Source organism: Lacerta agilis, chromosome 1 (assembly GCF_009819535.1).
Source record: "Lacerta agilis isolate rLacAgi1 chromosome 1, rLacAgi1.pri, whole genome shotgun sequence".
Taxonomy (NCBI): domain Eukaryota; kingdom Metazoa; phylum Chordata; class Lepidosauria; order Squamata; family Lacertidae; genus Lacerta; species Lacerta agilis.
Window position 1 is genome coordinate 5309131 of NC_046312.1, and position 20570 is coordinate 5329700.

Below are 20570 nucleotides of genomic sequence, written 5' to 3' on the forward strand. Positions count from 1 at the left end.
CGCAGCCCTTTGCCAACCTGGTGCCACCCAGATGTTTTGGCCGGCAGCACTGCCCTGCTGGTAGGAGTTGGGGGCCGCAAAACATCTGGGGAACCCCAGATTGTCAAGAGATGGCATAGGCAGCCTCCCACATGGCATCAGAGTTCCTACCTGGCCAAGCAAAGAGCTGCTCTGCCGCAGCTCCCATGCCCCTGACATAACTTTAGAAGGTAGCCCTGACTTCCGAGTAAGCCTACTTCCAATCTGGGTACCCTTGGAAGACCCTTAGAAATAGCAGCAGGGCCTGATTTTCCACACCGACATGTTTGGGGGGGCCGGAGTGCTGTTTCTTCAGCCAGAGTGCCTGCGAGCCAAATAATCCCACTTTCTTTTCCCGGCCTGTGAGGTAATCGGAGGAGAGGGTGCTAAGGCGTCTTCTCGGGAGGGCAGGAACGTGCCTTTCCTGTGCCGAAGATCTGCGCAGGAGGGAAGGGTAAACAGAGCGGCTGGAGGCGGCAGGCTCCCCGTCTAAATGGGGCATCTGTTCCCCGGCGTGTTTGTGCTGGAAGGCAGACACTGACGCCTTTCTCCGGGCCTGGCGAACGGGGGTCCGTGCGCAAGGCCAGGAGGGGGAAGGAAGCAGGGAAAGGCCTGGCTCCCCTCGTTGAGCGCAGGCAGGCAGGCAGGCAAGGTCAGTGCATGGATGGGTCGAAGGGGAAACAAGTCTTCAAAAGAAAACAGCTCCGGCCAAGCACAGCTTCCCAGAAAAGTGGGTCCTCTCATGCGCCTACTTTTTCCACTGACGCTCCCATCTCAGACCTGGCCAGATTTAATACAAGCAGATCCAGGGAGCCTTTGAAGGCACCCTCTGTCCAAACCTGCGAGAGATGTGAGGTCACCTCGAAAACTTGGTTTGCGTGGCATCGATACGGTTTGCTCTGCCCAAACAAGAGCCGCACCGTCTGCAAGTGTGATTTCCCCGTTTCTTGTGGCGACTTGGCGGCAGGGGCGTCGCAGGGGGGGCGGGGGGGCGGGGGGGGCCCGGGCAGCACCCCTGCTGGGGGTGACACATGGGGGGCTGCCCCGCCCACTGGGCTTTTTTCCTACAATTTTTTTTTAAAAAAATTCTTTTTAGGCTATTTTCGGCACTGCCGGGGTGGAGCCGCAGGGGCCGCCAGCGAGTCGGGGTGTCACCCCCCCCCTCGCTGGCCGCTCCTGCGGCTCTGCCCCGGCAGCACCCAAAATAGCCCCCGCCCTCCAGCGGGCTTTTCGCGGGCTGCAGAGGCTCCAAAAGCCTGCGCCCGGCACCCCCCGGGGGCGGGGCGTCGCCGTGTGTGCGTGCGTCATGACGCACACGCCGCGATGCCCCGCCCCCGGGGATGCCGGGCGGGAGCTTGGGGAGCGTTTTTGGGCTGCAAAGAGTCCTGAAGCCGCTGCTGTAGCACCCCCTTTGTGCTACAGCAGCGGCTTCAGGACTCTTTGCAGCCCAAAAACACTCCAAAAGCCCCCGCCCGGCACCCCGCCCCCAGGGGTGCCTCTTGGCTTCCCGCCCCGGGCAGCCAAGGGGCTAGGAACGCCCCTGCTTGGCGGCGTCCGGAAAAAGGCAGCGCACAGTTCCTCTGCGTGCCATCCTCCTCCTCCTCCTCCCCCCCAGGAAACTTGGCTGCTGGAGAAGGAGTGTGACTCGCAGACTCCCCAAACGCCCAATCTTCCTCCCTTGTCTTTGCGATGGCGTGCTGTTGCCACCTGCAGGAAGATAATAGCTTTAAAAATAATAAATATACGTCACGTTTCGGTGCATCACATCATACCAGCATATTGTGTAATGCCTGATTCTAAGGGCTCACCTAGGCAGCACTTGTTTTGAGGGTCTGCGCACCATGCAGATTGGTGCATCGTTTCTGGGCTGGGCAGGAGCGCAGCCCACTTCAGCCACGCTGGCACTAGCCGACCCCTCAGGGCTGGCGGCAGCGGTGGCAGGGGTGTAGTTTCTGCACCTCCTCGTTCCTGTTCCTGCCACGCTGGCTTCAGTAGGGGGGAAAGCAGACACCTCTGTGTCTTCTCCCCCTGGGACGCTTCTTCCGTTCTCAGATGTGTGCCACAGTGCCAAGCAATGGGCATCTCCACGCTGCGGATCATAAATTGATTTGAAACCAGTTTCTTCGTCATGGCTCCCCTTGGAAAAAAAACCTCCATAGAATCATAGAACTGTAGAGTGGAAAGGGAACCCAGGTGGCCATCCAGTCCAGCCCCCTGCAATGCAGGGAATCCCCTACCAGCTCGCCTTGGGAAATGTAGTTTTGCTCTCAGGATGTGGTCCCCTTAACCCCCTTACTTAACTTGCAGGGAGATCCTGGGCGTCCTCTGCTGCATATCCTCAGCTCCATCACAGAACTGCAGCTGGCAGGGCCCCCAGGTGGAAGACATCATCATTTAAACCAGGTGTGCACTGCCTTTGGCCCTCCAGATGCTGCTGAACTTAAAATTCTCATTATCCTTCGCCCCTGGCATTGCTTTCTGCAGCTGATGGAGGTGGAAGTTCAGCATCATCCGGCGAGCCAAAGTTCCCCCACTCCTGGTTTACACCAATATGAAACAGGTTGGCATGTTACAGGTAAGGTAGCCGCGTTGGTCTGCCATAGTCGAAACAAAATTTTAAAAAATCCAGTAGCACCTTAGAGACGAACTAAGTTTGTTCTTGGTATGAGCTTTCTGTTATGAGACTTCCCGGGGGGGGAGCAAGTTGTTAGACTGACCCCCAGGGCGGAACGAAGCCTCTGTGCCTTCCCGGCTACTCGAGTCCAGGGCACATTAGTAATATGTGATTGTTCCCCAGCTTGAAGAACAACACACACAAGCCTTTAAGGCTAAAACCTACTTTATTGTAGATAAAGTGCAGAGTATGTATCTGCGTAGCCAGCTCATATATTCAGAGCTGTCTGTAATACGTCCAGCATCTCTTGAGCCGGAACAGAAAGTAAGGATACAACAGTACATTACAATAACATCACATGTGTGGGAAGGCTGGTATGACCAGTGGCTTTCCCACAGGATGAAACATGACTCATAGTCAGGTGACCTCGCTGCTGAGGCTTTTCGCAGCTCGGCTTGTAATAATATCACAACACTTTCGTGTGCATGCACACTTCTTTAGGTACCTGTGCATGCACATGAAAGCTCATACCAAGAACAAACTTAGTTCGTCTCTAAGGTGCTACTGGAAAGAACTTTTTAATTTTGTTTCGAGGTTGACATGTGGTTGAGCCCAAGAAGTGGTACAGGAAGCCCCTGTCCCGTGTGAGTCTATTGACTTTTCCTCCGGAGCGTCTCTCATGGCCCAGTTTTATTCCCGATTGAGGTTTAACTTAGTGCCAAACACTTGCTGCGACTTCCTTTTCCAATCAACGGAGGAGAGAGGAAGGGTCAGAGCTGCGCCTCTGCGTCTGTTTTGTTCCTCTGGGCAGAGAGATCTCCGTAAATGCATCCGATGTGCCATATTTCAAAGGCATGCGTTGTTGTTTTCAATTTTCCTCCTCCTTAAAACAAAAGGTGCCAAAATAGAGTTTTCGCTTCTGTGTTTCTAGCGGGACGTGTGATGCTAAAGTGTGGGTGTGTTAATGTTTTGATCGCAGCAAAGAAGGAACGCAGTCCTGGAGGGGAAGGTTTTAGAAAGTGGTTTATTTCAAGGCACTCGGGAAGGGGGGTCCACTCCCTCGCGGCCTGCCTTGTTGGGAACGAGGTTTGCATCCTCGTCGCCGCAGGGTGCAAGTTTCTCTGGAGGCCGGCCTGACCAATTTTGCTCAGGTTATCAATTGCAAGGGGCGAGGGAGAAGCGGGGGGGGGGGGCATCGGAGAGTGGGGAAAGCAGATTGGACACCGAAGGGGGACAGAATGACTGTTCTGAGTGTGGAGAGGTATTTTGGGGGGTCTACAAAACTTGAGTGGCGTTGCTTGTGCGAGGAAACGGGGTTGGGTAGAAAAGGAAGAAGTTCCTGAAAAGTATTTAGAAATCTAGGGGGGGGGCTTTTATTTATTCCTTTGCTGAATATAGGAAAACAGAGGTTATCTGATTATTAAGATATATTATTTTGGATAAATATATGAATTATAACTCGCTATGGCTGGTAACCATGATAGAAATTCTGAGAATAACCATATGCTTGCTTGCTTGCTTGCTTGCTTTCTTTCTTTCTTTCTTTCTTTCTTTCTTTCTTTCTTTCTCTCGGAATTAGAGAGCTTCTTTTCCATTGGCAGTGTGTTGAGACATTGTCTTAGGTTTTGTGTGTGTGTGTGTGTGTGTGTGTGTGTGCGTGTTTGTGTGTTTCTTCTTTAATCAAAAGAGGCTTCAGATATGTTTCCAAGAAGCCCCCCCTTCCCCACCGGTTCCCTCTCCGTTCCTGTATTGACTGCAGGTAAAAGGGGGTGGGGTGGGGGATACCACCCCATATGTATCTAAACTAAAAATTAAATCTATTTATAAAAAAGTGGGGAAGTTGCATGCAAAAGGCCATGGAAGTCAGATGTTTAGTATTTTAAAACAAAATTTAAAAAAAAGTGGCAGTGCCTTTCATTTTTCTATTTACCCATTGATCACCAAATGCAACCGTTTTATAATAAGCAATTATAGGATAGCGTCGGAAATTGTGAAATATTTCACTATGTAGAAATGTGTGGAGTTCTGTTGTTGTTGTTGTTGTGTTGTTGTTGCTGTTGTTATTATTTTGTCCTCCCCCCTTCTCCTTGCTCTCATTACAAGAGTGTATTATTAAGCTGGTTATGTCGGCCGCCTCTCCCAGAGAGAACTTGTTACTATGCGATTTTATCACCTATGAAACTTATATCGCTGCTTTTCCTTTTAGCGGTTTGCGACTTAATTGCCGGGCGGGGAAATGCAAAGGAGATTTCACGTATCATAGACTGCGGCTGCGGGGGTTTCTGGGAAGGGGCTTCCCTGGCTCCCCACACAAACACCTGCCGCAGAATTCATTTGGGGGGGCAGTAGCTGGCGGGGGTTGGAACCGAGAGGAATGAAGCAACTGGGGCGTTTTTTTGGGGTGCAGCGCCGTCGCTTTTACTTCCTGCACTGTGATACCGTCTACACTGCAACGTGAACCAACCCTAGTATACCTCCAAGTGCCCTTGGCTGCGTTCCGCGCTGCAGAAACAGACTGCGTAGGCCGCAGGGTGACGCAGGTCTCTGCACCATTCCATCAGCTGGAAGGGAAAGAGCCCGTCTGCGAGGGGAGGCGAGGCTGCAGCGGTTCGAGGCGCCTCTGTGACCTTTGCACGACAAGGTCCCCGTTCGTTCCCAGGAGACCTGCGGAAGGGAAGTCTCCCAGCCACCTCAGGCACCAAACAAACGGGGCGGCCTTTTGCTGCGTTAAGGACAAACCCACCGGACGCCAACCTAGATTTGGGGCCTGGATTTGGTGAGGTTTGGGACAGTGCTGTGGGCCTGGCAAAACAAGGCCCAGAAATACATCTTCCCCCCCTTCCCCCTTGCCCCATGGCAAGCTTGCCTGCTGAATACAAGCCTTGCAATCGCCCATAACTCCCCCTGGGTGTCCGAAATGGCCACCTGCACAGCTGTTGTCAAGCAGTTTGCTTTTACCGCAGCGAGAGACACACACACACACAAGCCGCAGCCTCCTTAGACTCCCCAAATTCTGGGCCACGGCAGTGCCTTTTTCTCTCTCTCTCTCTCCCCCCCCCCTTTTATTTTTCCCGGGTGGGGCCAAGAGGACGGATGACGCTGAGGAAACCGAGCCTTTCTTTTGAGGCGTCATTCCATGCTCCCTTTCCGTGCAGCTTCCTCGGACGCAATCCTAGGCATCTTCCCCTTGTTGTCCTGAGATCGCAGAGGGAAGAGGGGGTTTCACAGCCCTGCTCCCCAAAACCAACGCTTATGATGATAGATGTGGAGACCTGCAGGCAGTTCGGATTGCTGCAGAATCAGCACTCTGCATATGGCACCAGGATGCCAAGTTTAAAGTCAGCGCTTGGCTATTCCCTCTCATCAGCATCCCCCCCCCCTCTCTCTCTCTCTTTCTCAGGGCTGATCTGGATGTCACCTTCTCCCTCCTCTTTCTTCACCGAAGGCAGGCAGTGTGTGGCATGTGGTATTTCCCCCAGATCAGTCTTTGCCAACCTGGCAAACCTCCCCACTTGCGTTTGGACTCCAGCTTCCGTCAGCTCCAGCTGGCACATCCGCCCAGAAAGCAACAGGTTGGCAAAGACTGGCAGGGACCTTCGCGGGAAGAAGGGGGGGCGAAGGTACCCCCAGAACAGCTGCAACTCCCATGTCCCGTAACATCTGGTGAAGCCTGTCCGCAGAGCCCTCTTGCCGTCCCCCCCCTTCCCGCCCCAAACTCCCCGGTCTTTGAGGTTTTTTTCTTTTTAATTTTCTGGATGTGCCTGATTTGAAGTAGGAAGGAAAGAGTGGACCTTGTAGAAAGTATAATTTGCACACAAGCTATGATAACACTACAGTTGATTTTATACAAGTCATCAGAGTTTGCAAAGTGAGTTTTATTTTTTGTATTCCTTTAATCTTTACTTAAAAAAAATAAAATAAAAAATAAACGGTGAATGTGTATTCCTCTGGGAGGAATTGCAAGAAAACGGGAATGTTAATAAATGTTGAAGAAGAAGAGAAACAAAAAAAGCAAAATACCTTCCTCCCTTATTAATATATAACTCTTGTGTATTTATGTCTCCTGTAACCAAATGAAAACGAAAACAAGAACGCTTGGGTTTCTGTTCTGCTGCATGCCTGCTCTTGGCACTGAAACACACCTTCTGTTGTTGTTCATGCATGCATTTTAGTCTTGAACTCTTCTTTTTATTTGGCGGGGGGAAGGATGTATTTCCCCTGTATAAAATTAGTGCACAAAGAAATATTTTTGCCTAGTTAATGTTGCCAAGCAATGCATATTTTTTAAGAAAGGAAATTTGTCATATATGGAAGTAGCATGTTTGTTTACACGTTTCAGCTTCCTGATTATACAGAAGAAGAAAAAGAAGAAGAAGGGAGGGGGGGAGAACAAAACACACTATAAATGTTCGGGGACGCTGTAATTTCTTTGCAAGTGTACAGTTTTCAATTCGTTGTTATTACTGGTGAAACACCCTCATGGTTTCAACTTGCTACGATATATATTTATTATTCGTCCTCCTCCCATGTAACTACGAATCATGCCTATGTTTCATATCAACGTTATATTGGAAGTGAAGGGAGATGATTAATACAAGATTTTGTAGCACTGGTGAGTGTCGCCTCTGTATGTGGGCACTTGGGGTTTTGTTGTGATTTAGAGCGGGGAGGAAAGTTAACTTTTCTCGTCATTATCTGCTGGGACATTCCCCTGCACAAACCCCTTGGAAGTGAACAGAATAATCTAACTGAAAGTACTTGGCAATGGTTTTTAATTATTTCTACGCAATCTTCGCACACACTTTACTTACCAAGTCAAAGAGAATTATATCAAAACAAAATAGAAAATTCTTTCCAGTAGCACCTTAGAGACCAACTGAGTTTGTTCTTGGTATGAGCTTTCGTGTGCATGCACACTTCTTCAGATACACTGAAACAGAAGTCACCAGATCCTTAAATATAGTGAGGGAGTGGGGAGGGGTATTACTCAGAAGGGTGGTGGGAATGGGTGATCAGCTGATCAGCTGACCCTACGCCAAAAGATAAATGGACATAAATCTGCTATCAGGAATCACAAGACAGAGAAACCAGTAGGAGAACACTTCAATCTCCCAGGACATTCTGTGAAAGATCTCAAAGTAGCTGTCTTAATACAAAGAAATTTCAGAAATAGACTGGAAAGAGAAGTGGCTGAATTGCAACTAATCACCAAACTTAAAACCATGGAGAAACCTGGTCTGAACAAAGACATTGGATTCTTATCTCATTATACATAACAAAGCTATCTTTAGCCATCTCACCCCTTGCCTTTCCCTGCAAGACTAATTGCAGCCGTTAAGAGTCGTCAACAGGTTTTCCACACCTATCAGCTGATCACCCATTCCCACCACCCTTCTGAGTAATACCCCTCCCCACTCCCTCACTATATTTAAGGATCTGGTGACTTCTGTTTCAGTGTATCTGAAGAAGTGTGCATGCACACGAAAGCTCATACCAAGAACAAACTCAGTTGGTCTCTAAGGTGCTACTGGAAAGAATTTTCTATTTTGTTTCGACTATGGCAGACCAACACTGCTACCCACCTGTAACTAGAATTATATCAACTGAACCAAACTGGCTTTTGAATTCCTAAGTTATGCAACAACTTTTTAGCACCCCTCATTTGGGGAATTTGAAAAAAAATTCAGCACGTCCTATTGTGCCACACATTCCTTCAATAGGCACCACTGGGGATAGGCAGGGAAGCAAAGCAGCCCAGTGGCATCAATGTACCCTATAAAGATTAACTGTGCCCTCAGCTTTTCCTTGGCCCCTTGGGTTGTACAAGCAGTGGCATAGCGTGGGTTGCCAGAGCCCGGGGCCGTGCGGGAGGGAAATGGGCAGAGTACGCATGCGCAATCAACTACCTAACGGGCATCTGCGTCACCGCAGCCGCAGAGATAAGACAAGAAGCGATCGCAGCCGCAGAGATAAGACAAGAAGAGTCGCTCTGTTGTCTGGAGAAGTCACTTCCTGGCTCACCTGGAGAAACTTCTCAACAGAGACCTGCAACAAAAGCACGCAGCTGTGTCGAGGCAGCGCTGGGTGTTGAAATCTTGCACCCCTAACAAATTTTGTACCCAGGGCAACTACTCCACCCCCCCCCCCACACACACACACTATACCACTGTGTACAAGTAGCTAAACCAGCTGGATTTGGACCCCAAACTCCCAGGTTGGTTCAGCTTCTAGGGCAGCCCTTTGCCAGCCTGATGCCAGCTGCCCTGTAGTGGTAGTCAAAAAAACATCAGGAGGGCACCAGGTTGGAGACAGCTGCTGCAGGTAAATATCCGCTGTCGCTCATTTGCTTCAAGAGTCGCTATGCAAACAGCTTTCCAAATGCTGGAGAAAGTTCCCCTTCCAACAAGTCAGGTTTTTCCATGGACGTGGGCCTGCTGTTTGGATTTCAAATGCCATTTTGATGCCCTAAGTCGGAGCGTGCGTGTGTGTGTTTAGCCACCTTGGTGGAAAACTGGAGTAAAGCGTTCCAGGTTTGGTGGGGGAATCATGCTCCAAATGGCACGCGGAGGCCCTTGGGGGGGGGGGAGAGTGTGTTTCCATGTCACCAACCGCAACTAGAACCCCACAAACATTGGATTGTACATCTGAGTGATTAGGTAACTTCCTTTTCTTCAAGCGACTCTTTGTGTCACTGTATTTTTCTAAATGTCTGCATCTCCTGTTAACTGGGAAGCCTGACCCTAAACATGCATGCTCAGAGCTAGTGCTTGAAACTGCAGCGTGCTTATTGGCAGGAATACAACGACACTTGTAAAGTAACGCAAACTTTGGACACTATGGAAATATAACAGATAGATTACAAAATAATTTTTAAAAAAATCCTTCCAGTAGCACCTTAGAGACCAACTAAGTTTGAAGAACAAACTTAGTTGGTCTCTAAGGTGCTACTGGAAGGAATTTTTTAATTTTTATTTTGTTTTGACTACGGCAGACCAACACGGCTACCTACCTATAGATAGATTACAGTAAAAGATGCAGGAACAAATTTTAGAAATGGAACCCATGCAGGGAAGTTGAAAGGCTCGAGAGAACCTTTTTTTCTTTCTGATTTTTCTTTTCTGTATGTGTGTGTGTGTGTGTGTACACACACACACACACACACACACACACACATACATATTTTATGAGAAACTGCAGCTGCTTGTTCAACGGCAGTAAAAAGAAAATAAAAGAAAAATCCCTCCATATCAATGGTCTTGTAAGAGTACTTTTCCCCTGGAAAAGGAAAATGTGCCATTAACAAAACATCAGTTGTTAAGCCCAGTTTTACCAATAGTGGCAAATGACTAATAGAGCATTCAGTATATGTAACACTTCAATAAAAATTCAGATAAAAAATTTAATGTGACCCTTCCGATGTTGACAATGGAGCAGTGGAAGATGGAATATATATAAAGACTGAGTTTGTGCCTGTTTTAGGGCAGGATAACTATTGAGCTTCCCCCAAAAAGAAGCATGGCAAGGGTGCCAATACATCTCTGTTGAGAGATAACTAGCCTCCCGTGCAGGAGGACTACACCGGAGCGGTACCTATTTATCTACTTGCACTTTGCTGTGCTTTCGAACTGCTAGGTGGGCAGGAGCTGGGACCGAGCATAGAATCATGGAATCCTAGAGTTGGAAGAGACCACAAGGGCCATCCAGTCCAACCCCCTGCCAAGCAGGAAACACCATCAAAGCATTCCTGACAGATGGCTGTCAAGCCTCTGCTTCAAGACCTCCAAAGAAGGAGACTCCACCACACTCCTTGGCAGCAAATCTCACTGTCAAACAGCTCTTACTGTCAGGAAGTTCTTCCTAATGTTTAGGTGGAATCTTCTTTCTTGTCGTTTGAATCCATTGCTCCGTGTCCGCTTCTCTGGAGCAGCAGAAAACAACCTTTCTCCCTCCTCTTCTGGACACATTCCAGCTTGTCAGTATCTTTCTTGAACTGTGGTGCCCAGAACTGGACTCAGTACTCCAGGTGAGGTCTGACCAGAGCGGAATATAGTGGTACTATTACCTCCCTTGATCTAGACGCTATACTTTTATTGATGCAGCCCAGAATTGCATTGGCTTTTTTAGCTGCTGCATCACACTGTTGACTCATGTCAAGTTTGTGGTCTACCAAGAATCCTAGATCCTTTTCACATGTACTGCTCTCAAGCCAGGTGTCACCCATCCTGTATTTGTGCCTTTCATTTTTTTTGCCCAAGTGTAGTACTTTGCATTTCTCCCTGTTAAAATTCATCTTGTTTGCTCTGGCCCAGTTCTCTAATCTGTTAAGGTCATTTTGAAGTGTTATCCTGTCCTCTGGGGTATTAGCCACCCCTCCCAATTTGGTGTCATCTGCAAACTTGATCAGGATGCCCTCAACGGGAGCTCACCCCATCGCGGCGATTTGAACTGCCGACCTTTTGATTGGCAAGCCCTAGGCTGTATGGTTTAACGCACAGCGCCACCCTATCGTCAGCAAAGGGAGGTGTTATTTTCCCAGAAACAAAAGCCCAGAGCAGCGCACGGAAATGCCGTTTACCTTCCCCCCGGAGCGGTCCCTATTTATCTGATTGCACTTTGACGTGCTTTCGAACTGCTAGGTGGGCAGGAGCTGGGACCGAGCAACGGGAGCTCACCCTGTCGCAGGGATTCGAACCGCCGACCTTCCGATCGGTAATCCCTAGGCTCTGTGTTTTATTCATGGCCAAACTGCAACCTGTTCCCCCGCCCGCTATCCATTCGCAGCTAAACAGGACACAAAACAGCTGAGCTTCTCCCGGACCAAGCGAAATCTTTATTAAAATCTCCTTTATTAAAATCTCTCCCGGAAACAGGAGCCTTATCGGAGCCCTTATCAGCCTTCGAGGCCGGGCAAGCAGGTCTGCCACAAAAGGGAGCCTTCATGCACATCGTGGGTGGGAGGGGGCGGGAACGGAACAAGAACCCCCCACATCATGATAACTAATATTGCAAATGATAACTGCCCCCCTGGGACTGCCTCTCGCACTCGCTTTCCCCATATCATACCATTGAGGCAAGAGAGGAGGCCCTGTTGTCCAGTGGTCTTGGAGAGACTGTGCTTCTGTAGCTGCAGTCACATTTGGAGAGAAAGCCAGGCTGGTTTTTGGCATCGTTTCAGGACGGCAGGATTTGTGCCAACCTCCTCAGGGCAGGGACCTGATCTCCTCCTTTGTAGAGAACCATGCGCACTAATGGCCTGGTTCAGAATGCATATTATAAATCATTAGCCACAACCCAGAGGGTTGTCAGAAGGTGGTGTGGCCTCGAAAGAGACTTTTGGGCTTTTGTTTCTGGGAAAATAACGCCTCCCTTTGCTGACGATAGGGACGCGGGTGGCGCTGTGGGTTAAACCACACAGCCTGGGACTTGCTGATCAGAAGGTCGGTGGTTCGAATCCCCGCGACGGGGTGAGCTCCCGTTGCTCGGTCCCTGCTCCTGCCCACCTAGCAGTTCGAAAGCACGTCAAAGTGCAAGTAGATCAATAGGTACCGCTCTGGCGGGAAGGTAAACGGCGTTTCCGTGCGCTGCTCTGGTTCGCCAGAAGCGGCTTAGTCATGCTGGCCACATGACCCGGAAGCTGTACGCCGGCTCCCTTGGCCAGTAAAGCGAGATAAGCAGCGCAACCCCAGAGTCGTCTGCGACTGGACCTAACGGTCAGGGGTCCCTATTCCTTTACATTTACTTTGCTGCTGATGGTGCTTCTGCCTGCAGATGGCGATGCAGACTAATTTATGACAGCTCAGCTGAAGGACAGCAGCACTCGCTGCTCCTGCTGTTTCCAGCAACTCGTATTCGGAGGCATTTACTGGCTCCAACAGTAGAGGGAGATTATAAAGGGAGATTACTGTATAGCCATTGTGGCTAGCAAACATTGATAGCCTTCTCATCCATGAATTTGTCTAACCCTCTTTTAAAAAATAAGCCAACTAAGTGAATAAGTCCTTTCCTTTGTCGGGTCCTGAGTCTTACAACATCGAGGGTTAGGGGTTTTATGTTGCAAATGGGTCATTCAGCTCTGATGGCAAGGACTTTGGTCCCCCATCAATGATTTTATTCTGCTACAGGATTTGACAGTACTGACCAGTTTTCTGTCTCGGACCCCATCTGCACTGTGCAATTATTATTATTATTATTATTATTATTATTATTATTATTATTATTATTATTAATTTATTTATACCCCAGCCACTCTGGGCAGCCTCCAACAAAATATCAAAATACAATAATCCATCAAACATTAAAAGCTTCCCTAAACAGGGCTGCCTTCAGATGTCTCCTAAAAGTCTAGTAGTTGATTTTTCTCTTTGACATCTGCTGGGAGGACGTTCCACAGGGTGGGTGCCACCACCGAGAAGGCCCTCTGCCTGGTTCCCTGTAACCTCGCTTCTTGCAATGAGGGAACCACCAGAAGGCCCTCAGAGCTGGACCTCAGTGTCTGGGCTGGACAATGGGGGTGGAGATGCTCCTTCAGGTATACTGGACCGAGGCCGTTTAGGGCTTTAAAGGTCAGCACCAACACTGTGAATTGTACTCGGAAACGTCCTGGGAGCCAATGTAGGTCTTTCAAGACCAGTGTTATGTGGTCCCGGTGGCCGCTCCCAGTATCATGTCACTTTAAACAGTTCTGGTTTCCCCCCAAAGAATCCTGGGAACTAGTTTGCTATGGGACCCTGCGATAGTCATCTGAGGCCCTTTTTCGTGTGCCTCCTCCTCGAGAGGGTGGCAACATGAGAACGGGGCCTTCTCTGAAGTGGCTCCCCTTTTGTGGAAAGCTCTCCCCAGGGAGCTTCACATGGCACCTTCATTATATATAGTTTAAGCACCAAGCCTTTGGCTGATTAATATTCTACAAACTTTTATATGTGTCTGCAGGAAGGAGGGGGGTTTATTACATTCCTGTCTCATTTCAATCTACTTGTTTTTATCCTGTATTTTATTCTGTGAACTGCCCTGAGATGTTATGATGATGAGCAGAATATAAATTTTCGTCCTCTTCTTCTTGTTAACAACAACAACAGCAACATCAACCAAGGGGCTGCCATACGTCTGTGAATCGGGCTGTCAAAACGGCTTCCGGGTTGATTTTCACTGAATCGGCAAAATATCAAGGAAAACCCAGGTGTAGGGCGATTAAAAAAAAAAAAAAAGCTTTACAAGCAAACAAACAAATAAATAAATAAATAAATAAATCCCAATAATTTTGTCCAGATTTTCACTTTTGGGAACGTGACAACCCTAATTAACCTGTTAACTCTAGAATTTTGCGAGCTAGAAACTGGAAGACAGAAGAGATACCAATGATTGAAGAATGGCAGATGAAAATGATGGACTATATGGAGCTCGCTGAGATGACCGGGAAACTTCGTGACCGGAAGAAGAGTGGAAGAAATTCAAATTATACTTAAAAAATCATTGTATGATAGAAAATTTGATAAAATTTGGAAGAAAAGCTAGACTGTAGATTTAGAGTTTGGTTATGATGTAGGAATTGTGAAGGTATGAGTTGAGATATTAAATAAGTTTAATGATTTTTTATAATAAAGTAAGAAATTTTAAGATGGTAAGAAATTACTAAAGATGATTGACAAGAAACGAAGGAAGTGGAGATAGGAGGAAGTCAGGACAGAATGTTAAGGATAGATGTTAAGGATAGTATAAGGTTTTTGTTTGTTTGTTTGTTTGTTTTTATTGTAGTTCTGTTTTTTGTTTATTATAGTTGTATTGTTTTGTATTAGTGTGTTTGTAATGTTTTTATAAAATTTAATCATTATATTTTAAAAAATAACCTGTTAACTCAATTACACACATGGAGAAAGAAGAAGGGTAGCAATTAATGAACTTAATTAGCTAATTGCGCTATGTTCACGCAGGCCGACAAAGGTCCGTATAGTTAAAGCTATGGTTTTCCCAGTAGTAATGTACGGAAGTGAGAGCTGGACCATAAAGAAGGCTGATCGCCGAAGAATTGATGCTTTTGAATTATGGTGCTGGAGGAGACTCTTGAGAGTCCCATGGACTGCAAGAAGATCAAACCTATCCATTCTCAAAGAAATCACCCCTGAGTGCTCACTAGAAGGACAGATCCTGAAGTTGAGGCTCCAGTACTTTGGCCACCTCATGAGAAGAGAAGACTCCCTAGAAAAGACCCTGATGTTGGGAAAGATGGAGGGCACAAGGAGAAGGGGACGACAGAGGATGAGATGGTTGGACAGTGTTCTTGAAGCTACTAACATGAGTTTGGCCAAACTGCGAGAGGCAGTGAAGGATAGGCGTGCCTGGCGTACTCTGGTCCATGGGGTCACGAAGAGTCGGACACGACTGAACGACTGAACAACAACAACACGCAGGTCTTCCCAAGCAAACCACAGCATGCCAACGGCTGTGCCATCCTTTCGGTTTGTACTCAGTGGAAACTTACAAGCAGTTTTAACTAGCGAGGGCAGAAAGTTTCTAGTGTTTGAATAAGGGCACGAAGCTTTCGAAATAGCTCCTCGCTATGACCTCGTAACGTCAAAGCTTTCGCAAAAGAGCAAATGGATGGGGTGGGGGGAGAAAGATCGCACAGCCTAGTGGCAAATATGCAGAGCAAGGGGCTGAACCAGCCCACCCAACGAATGACAGAGCCAGTGACAAATTGACCCCTTTTCTGCCTCCTGTACTGCCGGCCGAATGTACATCTTTCCAGAGTTACACCATTGTCCAGAAGAACAACAGCTCATCAATAGTTTTACTGATAATAATTAACTGCTTCGTACCAGGGCAGCGCTGGGGTTTGAGAAGCGAAAAAGGTAAACACACACACACACACCTGTCCTTTGGAAGGCTCTGTTTTGGACCAAGATCTGTTTCTCTTAATCGTTTCTGCTCTGCAGTTTTTCAGATTCAGTACCTGGGAAAGCTGGATTCTGCAACCGGCATAAATCCTGCAAGTTAAAGAAACCAGCTATGCTGGGTTTGGGAGCCCTCCTGCACAGTTTTCTGGGTAGAATCATTAGAATCTTGGAAGGGACCTTAGGGTCATCTAGTCCAACCCCCTGCAATGCAGGAATCTCAACTGAAGCATCCATGACACATGGCCACCCAACCTCTGCTTAAAAACCTCCAAGAAAGGAGAGTCCACCAGCTCCTGTTGGAGACCATTCCACTGTCAAACAGCTCTTTACTGTCAGAAAGTTTTTCCTGATGTTGAGTCGGAATCTGCTTGTAACTTGAAGCCATGGGTTCGAGTCCTACCCTACAAGCTAGGGCCCTTCTGCCTTGAAGTCCTGCCCTGATGGGGCCACTGGCATAGCTATCCCCAGGTGAGCAATCCATGCCTGCTCCACCCAACAGTCACGTTGCTTTCTCCCTTTCGGTGTAAGAGGCTGCCGGAGAGAACGGTCTCTCGCGTCTGATACTAATAATGGCACTGAAAACACGTCATTTCCTGCACGTCTCCCACCAGTCAATAAATCGCTAGACAATGCTCACCGGCTTGATTCCTGGCCGGTGTCGGTGATGTCGTGACATGACTGAGCTTCAGGGCCAGAGTTTAAATCTTGCTCCAGCCATTTACTCACTGGGTGGCCTTTTGGGAAACTGCTATTCCTCTAGTTACAGGTAGGTAGCCGTGTTGGTCTGCCATAGCTGAAACAAAAATTTATAAATCCTTCCAGTAGCACGTGTGTCCAGTGTATCTGTATCCAGAGTATCTGAAGAAGTGTGCATGCACACGAAAGCTCATACCAATATCAAACTTAGTTGGTCTCTAAGGTGCTACTGGAAGGGATTTTTTTATGCTATTCCTCTGCCGTTCCCCAAATCTGTAATATGTGGAGCAAAAATTACTGCGTTCCTTGCAGTGGAGTTGCTTTGAGGATTAATGGCTGATAGCTGATAGCCAATAAGATCATAAGAAGAGCTTCCTGGATCAGGCCAATGGCCCATCTAGTCCAGCTGGGGGTGTAGGAAGGGGGGTGTGGGGGTCATCCTGAAGGGGGGTTACATTTGGCATGGCTCTCCCCCTTCCCTCAGCTCACTGTAGGCTTGGGAGTCAGCCTTAATGGGGGTGAAATTCGGCTCCCACCACCCCCTGCGCCGAGATCGGCCCCCGGGGAGGATCGCGCGGCCGTGCCAATCAGCTCCGTGGGCAGATCGCCCCCGCCCACAGGTGCCTGTTCTCACAGTGGCCGACCAGATGCCTGTGGGAAACCCACAAGCAGGATTCGACCACAAGAGCACCGCTCCCCTCCTGTGGTTTCCAGCGACTGGGATTCAGAAGCATTGCGGCTTCTAATTGTGGAGGCAGAATAATAATAATAATAATAATAATAATAATAATAATAATAATAATAATTTATTTATACCCTGCCCTTCCTGATTTAAAAACCGGGCTCAGGTCAGCTAACAGCAAATATACAAGATGAATTTTAACAGGGAGAAATGTAAAGTACTACACTTGGGCAAAAATAATGAAAGGCACAAATACAGGATGGGTGACACCTGGCTTGAGAGCAGCACATGTGAAAAGGATCTAGGAGTCTTGGTAGACCATAAACTTGACATGAGTCAACAGTGTGATGCAGCAGCTAAAAAAGCCAATGCAATTCTGGGCTGCAACAATAGGAGTATAGCATCTAGATCAAGGGAGGTAATAGTACCACTATATTCCGCTCTGGTCAGACCTCACCTGGAATACTGTGTCCAGTTCTGGGCACCACAGTTCAAGAAGGATACTGACAAGCTGGAACGTGTCCAGAGGAGAGCAACCAAAATGGTCAAAGGCCTGGAAACGATGCCTTATGAGGAACGGCTTAGGGAGCTGGGTATGTTTAGCCTGGAGAAGAGAAGGTTAAGTGGTGATATGATAGCCATGTTCAAATATATAAAAGGATGTCGTATAGAAGAGGGAGAAAGGTTGTTTTCTGCTGCTCCAGAGAAGCGGACACGGGGCAATGGATTCAAACTACAAGAAAGAAGATTCCACCTAAACATGAGGAAGAACTTCCTGACAGTGAGAGCTGTTTGACAGTGGAGTTTGCTACCAAGGAGTATGGTGCAGTCTCCTTCTTTGGAGGTCTTTAAGCGGAGGCTTGACAGCCATCTGTCAGGAATGCTTTGATGGAGTTTCCTGCTTGGCAGGGGGTTGGACTGGATGGCCCTTGTGGTCTCATCCAACTCTAGGATTCTATGATTCTACCCGGAAAACTGTGCAGGAGGGCTCCCAAACCCGGCATAGCTGGTTTGTTTAACTTGCAGGATTTATGCCGGTTGTAGAATCCAGCTTTCCCAGGTGCTGAATCCGAAAAACTGCAGAGCAGAAACGATTAAGAACAACAGATCTTGGTCCAAAATAGAGCCTTCCAACTCTTTGATTCTATGACATTGGGCCATGCTGTCTAGGACTGATCGGAAACAGAGTCCTGCCACATCTGGAGGGCCAAATGTTCCTCCCCCAAGCCTTCCTTGCAGGGTTGGTGTGAAGGTAAATTTGGGGAAATTGTGGACTGAAAGTCAAGGTGCATGTGTATGTCAGGAGGTGGGAATGTAAAGTTTTGCTTTTCCTTCGCTCACGAAAAAAGCTGCCCAGCTTGCATTCACCTGCTACAAAATCCAGGCTCTTCGGGGAATTAAAGGTCAGCATTTCAGTTAGTTTGTGGATTCAAGAAAGCTGAACAAAGAACAGAAGCAGGGAGGCAGAGGGTAATCTCAAGCGTATCAGATGCATCGGCAAAGCCAAACAGAGGTGTTTGAACAAAATAAAAAATTAAAAAAAATCCTTCCAGCAGCACCTTAGAGACCAACTAAGTTTGTTCTTGGTATGAGCTTTCGTGTGCATGTACACTTCTTCAGATACACTGAAACAGAAGTCACCAGACCCTTATATATAGTGAGAGAGTGAGGAGGGGTATTACTCAGAAGGGTGGTGGGAATGGGGGATTGGCCGATAGGTGTGGAAAACCTGTTGACGACTGTTAACGACTGCAATTGGTCTTACAGGGAAAAGCAAGGGGTGAGATGGCTAAAGATAGCTTTGTCATGTATAATGAGATAAGAATCCGATGTCTTTGTTCAGGCCAGGTCTCTCCATGGTTTTAAGTTTGGTAATTAGTTGCTGTTGTCTTTGTCCATGGAGTTTTCTTGGCAGGGATACTGGAGTGGGTTGCCAGTTCCTCCTCCAGGTGGATCACGTTTGGTCCAAACTCTCCACTATGACCTGTCCATCTTGGGTGGACCTGCACGGCATAGCTCATAGCTTCCCTGAGTAATTCAAGCCCCTTCGCCACGACAAGGCAGTGATCCATGAAGGGGCAGTGAGAGATTTCACTTTCTTGGGTTCCATGATCACTGCAGATGGTGACAGCAGTCACGAAATTAGAAGACGCCTGCTTCTTGGGAGAAAAGCAATGACAAACCTAGACAGCATCTTAAAAAGCAAAGACATCACCTTGCCGACAAAGGTCCGTATAGTTAAAGCTATGGTTTTTCCAGTAGTAATGTACGGAAGTGAGAGCTGGACCATCAAGAAGGCTGATCGCCGAAGAATTGATGCTTTTGAATTATGGTGCTGGAGGAGACTCTTGAGAGTCCCATGGACTGCAAGAAGATCAAACCTATCCATTCTCAAGGAAATCGGCCCTGAGTGCTCACTAGAAGGACAGATCCTGAAGTTGAGGCTCCAGTACTTTGGCCACCTCATGAGAAGAGAAGACTCCTTAGAAAAGACCCTGATGTTGGGAAAGATTGAGGGCACAAGGAGAAGGGGACGACAGAGGATGAGATGGTTGGACAGTATTCTCGAAGCTACTAACATGAGTTTGGCCAAACTGCGGGAGGCAGTGAAGGATAGGCGTGCCTGGCGTGCTCTGGTCCATGGGGTCACGAAGAGTCGGACACGACTGAACGACTGAACAACAACAACAATTAGTTGCTATTCCTCTAGTTACAGGTAGGTAGCCGTGTTGGTCTGCCATAGTCGAAACAAAATTTTAAAAATCCTTCCAGTAGCACCTGTGTCCAGTGTATCTGAAGAAGTGTGCATGCACACGAAAGCTCATACCAAGAACAAACTTAGTTGGTCTCTAAGGTGCTACTGGAAGGAATTTTTTAAAATTTATTTTTACTTCGTTTTGACTCTGCAACCGATACACTAACATGCCGCAGCACACAAGTTTGGAAAGCTCTGCCATAGATACACATGGTAGCGGCAACACCCTGGCCCATGTCTCCCAAAAGCACAGGTAGAAATCGCAGGTATGCATGCGATTCTCAAGCAGCTTAACCCCTGGGTTGCAATGTGCGAGGTTGCAGGCTGAACTCACAAATCACAAAGCGGAGAGTCTCCAATAAATGACCAAGGCTGTATTTATCTTTTAATATTTTTAAATAGAACAGAGTTGGACAGAAGGGGAACACAACGACGGCAGGCGCATGGCTCACATTTATTTATGTACAGACTGGGCACGGAAAACGTTGACTAAGGGTCACTTTCCCCCCACAAAATAAGAGGCATAATCAAGCCTTCCTCACCCTGGCATCATCCAGCTGTTTGGGGACTTTGACTCCCATCCATCCCAGACTGTGGTCCCAAACATCTGGATGAGGCCAAGGGGAGCAAAGCTTCCCATAAATAACAAATTCGCCAAGCTGGAAGTTCAACAAATTCTAAGGCCACAAAGGGTGCGAGACGCTTGGAATGTCCTTTTTCTTGTGGTACGGGGGGGGGGGGGAGAAGGAATAAATCGCTCCCTTGCACCAGCTTTCCTTTATGGAGACAGCGGAGAAGTTTTCCAAAAGTCCAGTTAAGAGGTATATTGGGAGGACTCTGTGGCGAAACAAGAAAGCAGAGTTTGGACAGGAACGACGCCGGCTCCGTCCCCAAGGGGAAAGTGAGGCAGCTCCT